We start from the raw sequence: 16,922 nt of genomic DNA, 5'->3' as shown, positions 1-16,922 counted from the left end.
AACCCTCTTATATAATTCGATCGAGAATGAATAATACTATAAAATTAATTAGAATTTATATCGCACATAGAAATGCTTAAGTCGTGTTCTTCTGTAAAATAAAAATGATTGGGGTTAGGAATCACGCTTCCCTATTTTAGATCTGGATCTAACAATTAATTAGTCCATACATTTTTCTACTATATTCAATTGATCAAGCAAATCAAATGCAGATAACTAAAAGAGATTCTCTTAATAGATGGTCAAAAGTGGCGTATTAATAGCATCAGTTGTTTTATGTGCATCTTTTCATTCTTTTACAGTTTCTAATACTAACTGGCGAAATGACTTTAGTACTGTCTTTACCGCTAGGCAAATGAGCAAGAAAAAGTTTGACAGAGAAAAGGACAAATTTTACTAAATATCCAATAGTACATGCTATTAAGTCATGAAAAATTTATAACTATTTGTTAAGTTGAATTAAAATGATATAAGTATCATATTAGCAAAAAATAAAATAAAAAGATACAGTAAGTTTGATCTTAGCTATAGTTTTGTTTTGTCACTTTTTTTTTTCTTGGTTACTGAATGAAGGAAAATTCTTAATTATGCTTTTTAAAACTGAAATGTTAAAATAATAGTCTAAGGTTTTTGACAACGGGATAAAATGTTAGTGTATCAAATTCAAACTAACCTTTGTAGAGTGGAACGGTTCTTTCACCATGTATAACTCATCATAATATGGGTAAAACTGTGGTTTAACCAGATTTGGAATTACCACCACGAATTGTGATGGAGTGATTCACCCTTCACTAGGGATTTCGGTTTTGGGCTTTGAAAGTGAAAAAAGTTTAATAAGGATCGCCATTCACCTTAATTAGCCTTACAAATTCAAGTTAGTCGAAGCCTCAAGCGAGTACCGTACATCGATTGGGAGGGAGAAATTCAAAAATAGCCAGATTTACAATTGGTCGTTCAAAAATAGCTCAGTTTCAAAAGTAATCGAAATTTAGCCACTTTTTATATAAAGATAAATCTGAGCGAAAACACTGTTCAAATCTCGAAAAATACACCAGTATATTATGCTGGAGTTCCAGCATAAGTATATTTGAACTCCAGCATATTATAATGGAGTTCCAGGATAAGTATGCTAGAACTCCAGCATAATATGATAGAGTTCTAGCATAAGTACACTAGAACTCCAGCATAATATACTGGAGTTCCAGCAAGTATATCGGTCCAGCATAATGTAGGAATATATACCACAGCGGAAGCAATAACAGAATCTTATTCACGTGTAATCTAAACAACTAGCACGTATGGAGATTTTAGGATTACCTCTTGAAGCGTAAACACAACAAATCTATGTCGTTCTCTAGTTCCTCAGTTGAAAACACACCAGCAGATTTCCACAGTCTTCTACTGTGTTACCCAAACAATAACCGAAAATGGAGAATTTTGGGTGGACAAAATTCTAGTAGAAACCGCAGTCAGAATCTTGTCAAAAAATGTCCAGCCCTTATATCCATATATATAGTTGCGTTTTAGGTCAAAACAGTTTTCAAAACCTGTTAGGTTTCCTTCTCCCACTAAGGGACGGTTTCCACGTTTTCTTTCCCACTAAGTAACAGTTTCCACTATTTTCTATTATTTAGGCACAGTAGGGACCACAGAATTTAATTAACAAGGCTTCCTATTATGATATTAATTTCGAAATTCTGAAACTAATTTCCATCATAATAAATTACGAATTATTCCACTAAAAATTCGTAATTGCACTCCTTAGTTCAATTTCGAAATTCTTCCATAAAACCTTATTTAACTCCCCATGTTAAGATTCAGATACTAATCAATCAAATTAAATTACTGACTATTTAATTTATTGATTACTTCCTTTAGACTTACACTTAACTTATTTCATGTGTCGGATACAAAATCCACCGGCCGGGTTTACACATGAAAACTTATAAGCTTTCATAAAGGAGTATCATCAATATCAAAATCGAGACATGGATTCCATCAACTAATTATTACTTCGCCAATGTATATCATTGTTATCCAATTTACCAGGCTTATTGACTCGCGAAAGAATCTCGCCTTTTAATAAATCAAAACAACAAGTGACATACACAACTAATAATAATTATATCAGGATTAAGAGTATAAGTACATTAAATGGACTAGAGAAATTATTTTATAAAGTCAGTATAAAATACTCATCTCTACTTGATCCGTTCAATACATACAAAATGTACTAGCACAAGAAGTTGGAATTAAACCATTCCCATAATCAAGATAAATTATATTTAATCTTGTGCTACAATCATTCCGATGATTTGTCCAATTCCATCATTAGATTGTGAACATTAACTTTTATGTCTTACAAGAACCGATGATTTAATCTTCCGTGTATAAGCTAAACTCTATACACTAAATCATCTACTATGTAAGCAATGGACGCACAAACCAACACATGATCTATTTAAAATGAAACTTTATTGAATTTAAACAAGTAAATAAATAATTGTTCATAAAGAATACTATAACAATACGCATGGCTTATAGTATATTTTAACAATCTCCCACTTAGACTAATAACCATGCGTCTACAATCATGACACCCATTCCTTCTACATGCTTATCAAAAGTTTTCTGTGGTAAGCTCTTAGTAAACGGATCTGCCAAGTTGTTCTCTGACGCAATCTTGGTGACCACTACATCCCCTCTCTGCACTATATCACGAATTAAATGATATTTACGCTCAATGTGCTTTGCCCTCTTATGGCTTCGTGGCTTCTTTGAATTTGCAACCGCACCACTATTATCACAATAAAGCGTAATTGGCACTTTAATCGAAGGAACCACACCCAACTCTCTCAGGAAGTTACCGAGCCAACCTGCCTCTTTGGCTGCCTCAGAGGCTGCCACATATTCGGCTTCCATGGTGGAATCAGCAACACAAGTTTGCTTGATACTCCTCCAACTTATGGCTCCACCTCCAAGAGTAAACACATTACCTGAGGTAGACTTTCTAGAATCTCTGTCTGATTGGAAATCCGAATCAGTATACCCAATAGGTACCAGGTCATCCGATTGGTAGATCAACATGTAATCCCTAGTCCTTTTCAGGTACTTGATTATATGTTTAACCGCCGTCCAATGCTCTTTCCCAGGATTAGACTGAAATCTGCTAACAACGCCAACGGCAAAGCAGATATCAGGCCTAGTGCATAACATAGCATACATGAGGCTCCCCACAGCTGATGCATAAGGGACCGCCTTCATCTTTTCTATCTCTTCATCAGTCTTAGGAGACTGATCTTTAGATAGAGAAATTCCATGTCTGAAAGGAAGGAATCCTTTCTTGGAATCATGCATGCTAAACCTGGAGAGTATTGTATCAATATAAAGACCTTGGGACAAGCCTAATATCCTTTTCTTGCGATCTCGCAAGAGTTTGATCCCAAGGATATGAGCCGCTTCTCCCAAATCTTTCATATCAAAATGTGTGGACAACCACTGCTTAACTGAATTCAACATGCCCACATTATTTCCTATGAGCAGTATGTCATCTACATATAAGATCAAAAATGCCACTTTGTCCCCATCCCACTTTTTGTATACACAAGATTTGTTAAGACACTGATCAAAACCAAAAGTTTTAATCGCCTTATAAAAACAAGTGTTCAATGCCCTTGATGCCTGTTTTAGTCCATAAATGGACTTTTTAAGCTTACACAACATGTGCTCTTTGCCACTTTCCATAAAACCGTCTGGTTGTGTCATATAGATGCACTCATCAAGACTTCCATTAAGGAAAGTTGTCTTGACATCCATTTGTCAAATCTCATAATCATAATGAGCAGCAATGGATAAGAGAATCCTTATAGACTTAAGCATGGCTATCGGCAAGAAGGTTTCCTCATAGTCGATCCCTTCTTTCTGAGTAAACCTTTTCGCTACAAGCCTTGCTTTAAAAGTTTGTACTTTTCCGTCTACACCTCTCTTTTTCTTATAGATCCATTTGCATACAATGGGTTTAACCCCATCAGTTGGTTCTACAAGATCCCAGACCTGATTAGAGTACATAGACTCCATCTCTGATTTCATAGCAACAACCCACTTATCGGCATCCTTATCATGTAGTGCTTGGTCGTAATTGACAGGTTCGGAGGTAGGCTCCTCAGGGATCCTATCATATAATTCTCCCAAGAGTGTATAACAAATTGGCTGTCTTATTTCTCTCCCACTACAACTACGCACTACATCAATTGCAACTATATCACTTTGATTTTGTGGTTGAACCACAACATCATCAGGAACCTGAGTCTCCATGCTCTATCCACAGGGATATCAACGACTTCTTCCTGTTGTGCAGTCTGCTCAACATGACTCTCACTACTTTGTGGTAGTATGACTGCGGGCACTTGTTCTTGTGGGACATTAAGTCTATTGACATTTCTCCCACTACTAAAGTGCAATGGTATGTCAAAATCGACTTTCGGGGTTTGGATATGGTCGTTTTGATTTTTAGATGACTGAGTTTCCATTCCTTTGCTAAGTTCCTGTAAAACGAGTTTACTTCTAGGAACATGGTTCATCAAATAGTCCCTCTTCTAGAAACTTGGCATTTGTGCTAACAATTACCTTTTTCTCTTTAGGACAATAGAATAAACCACCTTTCGTCCCTTTTGGATAACCTATAAACACGCATACATCCGTTCTTGCCTCCAATTTATCCGTTTTCCCCTTTAGCACATGTGTCGGACAACCCCAAACTCGAATATGCCGCAGACTAGGCTTGCGCCCAGTCCACAATTTTGTAGGGGTCAAGGATACTGACTTTGAAGGAACTAAGTTCAGAACATAATTCGCCGTTTCTAAGGCATGTCCCCAAAAAGACGAAGGCAAATCGGAATAACTCATCATTGATCTTACCATTTCCATAAGAGTCCTATTTCTTCTTTCAGCTACACCATTTTGTTGTGGAGCTCCAGGTGCAGATAATTGAGATGTAATTCCACATTCTGATAAATAACCAATGAAGTCCGTAGAGAGGTACTCCCCACCACGATTAGATCGTAGTTTCTTGATATGTTTATTATGTCATTTTTCAGTCTCAGTCTTGAATTCTTTGAACTTTTCAAAACATACAGACTTTCTACGCAACAAATAAATATATCCATATTTTGAGTAATCATCTGTGAAAGTCACAAAATACTCAAAACCACCTCTTGCTTGGACATTCATTGGACTACACAAATCAGAATGAATTAACTCTAATTTATCACTAGCCCGATTTCCTTTTGAGGGGTAATTTTGTTTTGTCATTTTTCCTTCTAAACAAGATTCACAAGTTGGTAGTGCCTCCACTTTCAATGAACTTAAAGGTCCATCCTTGACCAACCTGGAAATTCTGATTAGATTTATATGACCCAAACGCAAGTGCCATAAATATGTTTCACTCAATTCAGAAGAACGTTTTCTCTTACTTGGTAAATCAACATTATTCAGTTCTTTAGGTGGTAACGGTTTAGGAATAGAGTCAACAACAAAAAGACCATTAATCAATGTAGCCGAAGAGAGATAACGCTTATTATGAGTAATAACACATTTATCAACGTCATGACAATTAAAATCATAACCATCTCTCATAGCGCTAGAAACCGAAATTAAATTCCTTCTAACGGAAGGTACATATAATGTGTCTTTTAAAGCTAAAACTCTACCACTACCAAACGAAATACTAATATTTCCTAATGCTAAAGCTGGGGCTGCTGAACCGTCTGCTTGATAAACATTGATTTCTCCTTTACTTAGCCGCCGCGTTACCTGAAACCCCTGCAAATAAGTGCAGATATGATTAGTGGCTCCCGAATCTACACACCATGACATGGTAGAAACAGCCGCTAAAAATGTTTCAACGACAAGTAGATGTAAATCACCTGGTTTATTTTTCAGCTTGGCCAGATAAGTTGGACACTGCTTCTTATGATGCCCGGGCTGCTTGCAGTGATAACACTTGCCCTTAGCCTTTTTCACACCAGCAGTCGCGCCACCAACAGAGGGTTTTTGAGCCTTTTTCTTTTTCTGCCCGCCTCTCGGCTTAGAAGAAGAACCTGCCTCAAAATTCAATGCCACGGGAGGAGCTTGGGACTTGATAATAGTCTCTGCCGACTGCAGCTCATTCAACAATTTCGCAAGGGACAAATCCATTTTGTTCATGTTATAATTCAGGCGAAATTGCTGAAAACTGTCAGGCAAAGTCTGCAGGATCATTTCAACCTGCGTGTCCTTATCAATGTTAGCTCCAAGGACCTCCAGTTCATTCAGAAGACTCATCATCTTCAGAACATGGTCCCTGACCGATGAACCTTCAATCATTTTGGTATTCACAAGGGCTTTCATGGCAGTCTGCTTAGCTGCACGATTCTGATCTCCAAACATTTCTTTGAGATTTTCCAGAATGTCATAAGCAGACTCCATCGACTGATGATGATGTTGCAGAACATTCGACATGGATGCCAAAATGTAACACCGTGCCATCTCATCAGCCTTAATACATTTCTGGTAAGCCTTTTGTTCATCATCTGTGGCATCATCTCCAGGTTTTTCTGGACACACCTCATCGAGCACAAATTTGTACTCTTCAGCAATTAGAACAATATCCAAATTTCGTTTCCAATCAACGTAATTTGGACCCTCAAGTTTGTTTTGGGTAAGAATGGCAGTAAGGGGATTGAAAGCAGTCATTGTCAATCTGGGAGACATTAAATATTTAAATAGATCAAATCAGTTTGTATTATGAACATTAAAATTCAAAACACATTATATATATACAATCTATGCACCTTGAACAACAAATTTCGATGGGAAAGAATCTATTCTTGCAATATACATATATAATGACAGATTTTCACTCCATAAACTTAAACAGGTCATACTCAGATGGAGAGTAAACTGTTAATTTAAGCCAAGTGAATATCAACATTCAACATATATTAGTCCCATTGAACCAGCATGCATACTCAGATGGAGAGTAAATACAAATAATCAATGACTAGTATAACATAGTGATTATTCATAATATTTTTATCCGATATGGAAAAAGACCTACGTCAACATGTAAAAACATTATATCACTAATTTTTTAAGCCCGGGGACCAAGGGAATTGATCCCCACAATTACTGGAATTAAAAACAACAAAAAACAATTTCAAAATTTTAGAAAAACAGCAAAAACACCATCTAAACGACCCCGAAAGCCCAATAAACGACTTCAGTCCTGAGAAATCCATGAGTATTTCCCACTGGGCCGTTTCGCATGGACCTGCCAAGTTTCAGGTCAATCGGAGTCCGTCATTTTTTTGACCTCCGATTTTCTGCCCTAATTCGGCAAAACTTGTTTTTCCGTTTTACATGATAAAATTCAACTTTCAGATTATTCTAAATCAACATCACCAATATTAAAAGGATACATCAAGTTTTCATAATAATCAACATAATCCATAACAGATAATCACACCAAAAAACAGTGCAGGTTTTCAGAAAAACAAACTTTGCATGTAATTCAAAACTTGCATATAGAACATGATATTAATCCTTATGGTTTATCCTAATTATTTAATTAGACGTGAGTAGGCTCTGATACCAATTGTAGGAATATATACCACAGCGGAAGCAATAACAGAATCTTATTCACGTGTAATCTAAACAACTAGCACGTATGGAGATTTTAGGATTACCTCTTGAAGCGTAAACACAACAAATCTATGTCGTTCTCCAGTTCCTCAGTTGAAAACACACCAGCAGATTTCCGCAGTCTTCTACTGTGTTACCCAAACAATAACCGAAAATGGAGAATTTTGGGTGGGCAATATTCTAGTAGAAACCGCAGTCAGAATCTTGTCAAAAAACGTCCAGCCCTTATATCCATATATATAGCTGTGTTTTAGGTCAAAACCGTTTTCAAAACCTGTTAGGTTTCCTTCTCCCACTAAGGGACGGTTTCCACGTTTTCTTTCCCACTAAGTAACAGTTTCCACTATTTTCTATTATTTAGGCACAGTAGGGACCACAGAATTTAATTAACAAGGCTTCCTATTATGATATTAATTTCGAAATTCTGAAACTAATTTCCATCATAATAAATTACGAATTATTCCACTAAAAATTCGTAATTGCACTCCTTAGTTCAATTTCGAAATTCTTCCATAAAACCTTATTTAACTCCCCATGTTAAGATTCAGATACTAATCAATCAAATTAAATTACTGACTATTTAATTTATTGATTACTTCCTTTAGACTTACACTTAACTTATTTCATGTGTCGGATACAAAATCCACCGGCCGGGTTTACACATGAAAACTTATAAGCTTTCATAAAGGAGTATCATCAATATCAAAATCGAGACATGGATTCCATCAACTAATTATTACTTCGCCAATGTATATCATTGTTATCCAATTTACCAGGCTTATTGACTCGCGAAAGAATCTCGCCTTTTAATAAATCAAAACAACAAGTGACATACACAACTAATAATAATTATATCAGGATTAAGAGTATAAGTACATTAAATGGACTAGAGAAATTATTTTATAAAGTCAGTATAAAATACTCATCTCTACTTGATCCGTTCAATACATACAAAATGTACTAGCACAAGAAGTTGGAATTAAACCATTCCCATAATCAAGATAAATTATATTTAATCTTGTGCTACAATCATTCCGATGATTTGTCCAATTCCATCATTAGATTGTGAACATTAACTTTTATGTCTTACAAGAACCGATGATTTAATCTTCCGTGTATAAGCTAAACTCTATACACTAAATCATCTACTATGTAAGCAATGGACGCACAAACCAACACATGATCTATTTAAAATGAAACTTTATTGAATTTAAACAAGTAAATAAATAATTGTTCATAAAGAATACTATAACAATACGCATGGCTTATAGTATATTTTAACAATCTCCTACTTAGACTAATAACCATGCGTCTACAATCTTGACACCCATTCCTTCTACATGCTTATCAAAAGTTTTCTGTGGTAAGCTCTTAGTAAACGGATCTGCCAAGTTGTTCTCTGACGCAATCTTGGTGACCACTACATCCCCTCTCTGCACTATATCACGAATTAAATGATATTTACGCTCAATGTGCTTTGCCCTCTTATGGCTTCGTGGCTCCTTTGAATTTGCAACCGCACCACTATTATCACAGTAAAGCGTAATTGGCGCTTGAATCGAAGGAACCACACCCAACTCTCTCAGGAAGTTACCGAGCCAAACTGCCTCTTTGGCTGCCTCAGAGGCTGCCACATATTCGGCTTCCATGGTGGAATCAGCAACACAAGTTTGCTTGATACTCCTCCAACTTATGGCTCCACCTCCAAGAGTAAACACATTACCTGAGGTAGACTTTCTAGAATCTCTGTCTGATTGGAAATCCGAATCAGTATACCCAATAGGTACCAGGTCATCCGATTGGTAGATCAACATGTAATCCCTAGTCCTTTTCAGGTACTTGATTATATGTTTAACCGCCGTCCAATGCTCTTTCCCAGGATTAGACTGAAATCTGCTAACAACGCCAACGGCAAAGCAGATATCAGGCCTAGTGCATAACATAGCATACATGAGGCTCCCCACAGCTGATGCATAAGGGACCGCCTTCATCTTTTCTATCTCTTCATCAGTCTTAGGAGACTGATCTTTAGATAGAGAAATTCCATGTCTGAAAGGAAGGAATCCTTTCTTGGAATCATGCATGCTAAACCTGGAGAGTATTGTATCAATATAAAGACCTTGGGACAAGCCTAATATCCTTTTCTTGCGATCTCGCAAGAGTTTGATCCCAAGGATATGAGCCGCTTCTCCCAAATCTTTCATATCAAAATGTGTGGACAACCACTGCTTAACTGAATTCAACATGCCCACATTATTTCCTATGAGCAGTATGTCATCTACATATAAGATCAAAAATGCCACTTTGTCCCCATCCCACTTTTTGTATACACAAGATTCGTTAAGACACTGATCAAAACCAAAAGTTTTAATCGCCTTATCAAAACAAGTGTTCCATGCCCTAGATGCCTGTTTTAGTCCATAAATGGACCTTTTAAGCTTACACAACATGTGCTCTTTGCCACTTTCCATAAAACCGTCTGGTTGCATCATATAGATGCACTCATCAAGACTTCCATTAAGGAAAGCTGTCTTGACATCCATTTGCCAAATCTCATAATCATAATGAGCAGCAATGGATAAGAGAATCCTTATAGACTTAAGCATGGCTACCGGCGAGAAGGTTTCCTCATAGTCAATCCCTTCTTTCTGAGTAAACCCTTTCGCTACAAGCCTTGCTTTAAAAGTTTGTACTTTTCCGTCTACACCTCTCTTTTTCTTATAGATCCATTTGCATCCAATGGGTTTAACCCCATCAGTTGGTTCTACAAGATCCCAAACCTGATTAGAGTACATAGACTCCATCTCTGATTTCATAGCAGCAACCCACTTATCGGCATCCTTATCATGTAGTGCTTGGTCGTAATTGACAGGTTCGGAGGTAGGCTCCTCAGGGATCCTATCATATGATTCTCCCAAGAGCGTGTAACGAACTGGCTGTCTTATTTCTCTCTCACTACGACTACGCACTACATCAGTTGCAACTACATCACTTTGATTTTGTGGTTGAACCACAACATCATCAGGAACCTGAGTCTCCATGCTATCCACAGAGATATCAACGACTTCTTCCTGTTGTGCAGTCTGCTCAACATGACTCCCACTAATTTGTGGTAGTATGACTGCGGGCACTTGTTCTTGTGGGACATTAAGTCTATTGACATTTCTCCCACTACTAAAGTGCAATGGTATGTCAAAATCGACTTTCGGAGTTTGGATATGGTCGTTTTGATTTTTAGATGACGAGTTTACTTCTAGAAACTTGGCATTTGTCCTAACAATTACCTTTTTCTCTTTAGGACAATAGAATAAACCACCTTTCGTTCCTTTTGGATAACCTATAAACACGCATACATCCGTTTTTGCCTCCAATTTATCCGTTTTCCCCTTTAGCACATGTGTCGGACAACCCCAAACTCGAATATGCCGCAGACTAGGCTTGCGCCCAGTCCACAATTCTGTAGGGGTCAAGGATACTGACTTTGAAGGAACTAAGTTCAGAACATAATTCGCCGTTTCTAAGGCATGTCCCCAAAAAGACGAAGGCAAATCGGAATAACTCATCATTGATCTTACCATTTCCATAAGAGTCATATTTCTTCTTTCAGCTACACCATTTTGTTGTAGAGCTCCAGGTGCATATAATTGAGATGTAATTCCACATTCTGATAAATAACCAATGAAGTCCGTAGAGAGGTACTCCCCACCACGATCAGATCGTAGTGTCTTGATATGTTTATTATGTCGCTTTTCAGTCTCAGTCTTGAATTCTTTGAACTTTTCAAAACATTCAGACTTTCGACGCAACAAATAAATATATCCATATTTTGAGTAATCATCTGTGAAAGTCACAAAATACTCAAAACCACCTCTTGCTTGGACATTCATTGGACCACACAAATCAGAATGAATTAATTCTAATTTATCACTTGCCCGATTTCCTTTTGAGGGGAAATTTCGTTTTGTCATTTTCCCTTCTAAACAAGATTCACAAGTTGGTAGTGCCTCCACTTTCAATGAACTTAAAGGTCCATCCTTGACCAACCTGGAAATTCTGTTCAGATTTATATGACCCAAACGTAAGTGCCATAAATATGTTTCACTCAATTCAGAAGAACGTTTTCTCTTACTTGGTAAATCAACATTATTCAGTTCTTTAGGTGGTAACGGTTTAGGAATAGAGTCAACAACAAAAAGACCATTAATCAATGTAGCCGAAGAGAGATAACGCTTATTATGAGTAATAACACATTTATCAACGTCATGACAATTAAAATCATAACCATCTCTCATAGCGCTAGAAACCGAAATTAAATTCCTTCTAACGGAAGGTACATATAATGTGTCTTTTAAAGCTAAAACTCTACCACTACCAAACGAAATACTAATATTTCCTAATGCTAAAGCTGGGGCTGCTGAACCGTCTGCTTGATAAACATTGATTTCTCCTTTACTTAGCCGCCGCGTTACCTGAAACCCCACCTGCAAATAAGTGCAGATATGATTAGTGGCTCCTGAATCTACACACCATGACATGGTAGAAACAGCCGCTAAAAATGTTTCAACGACAAGTAGATGTAAATCACCTGGTTTATTTTTCAGCTTGGCCAGATAAGTTGGACACTGCTTCTTATGATGCCCGGGCTGCTTGCAGTGATAACACTTGCCCTTAGCCTTTTTCACACCAGCAGTCGCGCCACCAACAGAGGGTTTTTGAGCCTTTTTCTTTTTCTGCCCGCCTCTCGGCTTAGAAGAAGAACCTGCCTCAAAATTCAATGCCACGGGAGGAGCTTGGGACTTGATAATAGTCTCTGCCGGCTGCAGCTCATTCTACAATTTCGCAAGGGACAAATCCATTTTGTTCATGTTATAATTCAGGCGAAATTACTGAAAACTGTCAGGCAAAGTCTGCAGGATCATTTCAACCTGCGTGTCCTTATCAATGTTAGCTCCAAGGACCTCCAGTTCATTCAGAAGACTCATCATCTTCAGAACATGGTCCCTGACCGATGAACCTTCAACCATTTTGGTATTCAGAAGGGCTTTCATGGCAGTCTGCTTAGCCGCACGATTCTGATCTCCGAACATTTCTTTGAGATTTTCCAGAATGTCATAAGCAGACTCCATCGACTGATGCTGATGTTGCAGAACATTCGACATGGATGCCAAAATGTAACACCGCGCCATCTCATCAGCCTTAATCCATTTCTGGTAAGCCTTCTGTTCATCATCTGTGGCATCATCTCCAGGTTTTTCTGGACACACCTCATCGAGCACAAATTTGTACTCTTCAGCAATTAGAACAATATCCAAATTTCGTTTCCAATCAACATAATTTGGACCCTCAAGTTTGTTTTGGGTAAGAATGGCAGTAAGGGGATTAAAAGCAGTCATTGTTAATCTGGGAGACATTAAATATTTAAATAGATCAAATCAGTTTGTATTATGAACATTAAAATTCAAAACACATTATATATATACAATCTATGCACCTTGAACAACAAATTTCGATGGGAAAGAAGCTATTCTTGCAATATACATATATAATGACAGATTTTCACTCCATAAACTTAAACATGTCATACTCAGATGGAGAGTAAACTGTTAATTTAAGCCAAGTGAATATCAACATTCAACATATATTAGTCCCATTGAACCAACATGCATACTCAGATGGAGAGTAAATACAAATAATCAATGACTAGTATAACATAGTGATTATTCATAATATTTTTATCCGATATGGAAGAAGACCTACGTCAACGTGTAAAAACATTATATCACTAATTTTTTAAGCCCGGGGACCAAGGGAATTGATCCCCACAATTACTGGAATTAAAAACAACAAAAAATAATTTCAAAATTTTAGAAAAACAGCAAAAACACCATCTAAACGACCCCGAAAGCCCAAAAAATGACTTTAGTCCTGATGAATCCATGAGTATTGCCCACTGGGCCGTTTCGCATGGACCTGCCAAGTTTCAGGTCAATCGGAGTCCGTCACCTTTTTTACCTCCGATTTTCTGCCCTAATTCGGCAAAACTTGTTTTTCCGTTTTACATGATAAAATTCAACTTTCAGATTATTCTAACTCAACATCACCAATATTAAAAGGATACATCAAGTTTTCAGAATAATCAACACAATCCATAACAAATAATCACACCAAAAAACAGTGCAGGTTTTCAGAAAAACAAACTTTGCATGTAATTCAAAACTTGCATATAGAACATGATATTAATCCTTATGGTTTATCCTAATTATTTAATTAGACGTGAGTAGGCTTTGATACCAATTGTAGGAATATATACCACAGCGAAAGCAATAACAGAATCGTATTCACGTGTAATCTAAACAACTAGCACGTATGGAGATTTTAGGATTACCTTTTGAAGCGTAAACACAACAAATCTATGTCGTTCTCCAGTTCCTCAGTTGAAAACACACCAGCAGATTTCCACAGTCTTCTACTATGTTACCCAAACAATAACCGAAAATGGAGAATTTTGGGTGGGCAAAATTCTGGTAGAAACCGCAGTCAGAATCTTGTCAAAAACGTCCAGCCCTTATATCCATATATATAGCTGCGTTTTTTAGGTCAAAACCGTTTTCAAAACCTGTTAGGTTTCCTTCTCCCACTAAGGGACGGTTTCCACGTTTTCTTTCCCACTAAGTAACAGTTTCCACTATTTTCTATTATTTAGGCACAGTAGGGACCACAGAATTTAATTAACAAGGCTTCCTATTATGATATTAATTTCGAAATTCTGAAACTAATTTCCATCATAATAAATTACGAATTATTCCACTAAAAATTCGTAATTGCACTCCTTAGTTCAATTTCGAAATTCTTCCATAAAACCTTATTTAACTCCCCATGTTAAGATTCAGATACTAATCAATCAAATTAAATTACTGACTATTTAATTTATTGATTACTTCCTTTAGACTTACACTTAACTTATTTCATGTGTCGGATACAAAATCCACCGGCCGGGTTTACACATGAAAACTTATAAGCTTTCATAAAGGAGTATCATCAATCTCAAAATCGAGACATGGATTCCATCAACTAATTATTACTTCGCCAATGTATATCATTGTTATCCAATTTACCAGGCTTATTGACTCGCGAAAGAATCTCGCCTTTTAATAAATTAAAACAACAAGTGACATACACAGCTAATAATAATAATATCAGGATTAAGAGTATAAGTACATTAAATGGACTAGAGAAATTATTTTATAAAGTTAGTATAAAATACTCATCTCTACTTGATCCGTTCAATACATACAAAATGTACTAGCACAAGAAGTTGGAATTAAACCATTCCCATAATCAAGATAAATTATATTTAATCTTGTGCTACAATCATTCCGATGATTTGTCCAATTCCATCATTAGATTGTGAACATTAACTTTTATGTCTTACAAGAACCGATGATTTAATCTTCCGTGTATAAGCTAAACTCTATACACTAAATCATCTACTATGTAAGCAATGGACGCACAAACCAACACATGATCTATTTAAAATGAAACTTTATTGAATTTAAACAAGTAAATAAATAATTGTTCATAAAGAATACTATAACAATACGCATGACTTATAGTATATTCTAACACATAATATACTGGAGTTTGGAGCACCGGTGCTCCAGTCTCCAGTATATTATTGGAGCCAGCAAAGTATACCGGTCCAGCATAATATGTTGGAGTTCATACACAGGTGCACCGAACTCCAGTATATTATGTTGGACCGGTCTCTGTTGCAGCAAAATAGTGGCTGTTTTTCATTAACTTGGTAAACGGTAGCTATTTTTGAATGACCAGTTCGAAAACTGGCTATACCGTACTATTTTTACCAATTGGGATACTAAAAAAAGATTTGAAATTAAACAAGAACCAAAAAATTTGGTTGTTGGGGATGCAATAGCCAATAGAGAGGGTAGGTCCTAAATACACGGCGCACTTTGTGAAAGTAAATGTCGCCTTATTAGTATAATAAAAGAGGAATTGATATACTCATTTGTTTATGAATATTTAAAAGATAGATGTAGATAGGAAACCCCAAACCCTCCTAATGCTTGTCATAATTAACCGTCCGTCTCTGTGCAAGAATAATCACCCGTCATGTGACTGAATAAATGAAACCGTTAACCTTTTCGGAAACCTTGCTGCTGCTTCCCTTAAGTTTCATACAGATATTAGTCTAGCATTTGTGGTCCATCTCTCTTGCAGAGACATGAATTCAAAACTTAAAGAGTCATTGGGTCCAAAATAAATGTAATTTTATTATATGAACACTTTTCTTTTTGGCATATAATATATGCATTCATGTTTTGAGCTGAAAATAATAAATTTAACGATCCAGTAAACTTCGATTTGGATTCATGCACTCTCTCTAGTGTTGAGGGGAAAGGGTAATAGAATGAAGAACATCAAACGAGGAAAACTTTGCAAAAATAAGTTTGAGGCTTCCTTGAGTTGAACGCAAATAATTGTTATTTCAAGCATTATTATACCGAAAATTGTTCTTTTTGTTGTGGCTAATGTTGGTTCTTATCCTCTATGTGGGAGACTCGTTGTCCTCAAACAAGCCACGCAACTGATTGGCTTAAAGCCTTAAACATTAACATAGTTCTAAGAGAAAATCCAAATATACTATCATGTGTCTATATTAAATATCTACCTATAAACTAATCAAGATTAACGATAAGTTTAGATTAATCTTGATAAGGTCAGGCAAATTGATGAATCAATCAATCACCTTCATATCGTTTTCAATCTCGTTTTCCCACGAGTGGTTGAAAGTTGGGCCATTCTAGTACATATTCTGTTGAAGTCGATAATAACTGATCCTTGTCGCTGAAAAGGCCTGATTATTATTCGTAAATCTTGTTTCGGTGAACCTTGCAAAAGAGCTTATTTGGTTAGGAAGAGTAGGACTTCTGACTCCAAGCGCTATTGATGTAGCCTCAGTCTTCCTTTTATTCTCATAAACATTTACCGTAAGAGGTTTTTGTGGGGACATGCTAAATTCGAAGAAAGTTTCCTAAATACTATTTTCAAAACTAGGATAAATAATTCAGTTTAATTCGATAGGAGATCCAATCAAAATCACTTTCTTACCACACAATTTTCACTTTAGTTTGCCACATCCTCTTTTTTCCTGCTCCTAATGCGATATGTTTTCATTATCTCTACTGAAACTGTAGTTTTAAAGGACAAATTAGTTGAGA

Source organism: Nicotiana sylvestris, chromosome 8 (assembly GCF_000393655.2).
Source record: "Nicotiana sylvestris chromosome 8, ASM39365v2, whole genome shotgun sequence".
Classification (NCBI taxonomy): Eukaryota; Viridiplantae; Streptophyta; class Magnoliopsida; order Solanales; family Solanaceae; genus Nicotiana; species Nicotiana sylvestris.
Note: the sequence above shows the minus strand (reverse complement) of the source record.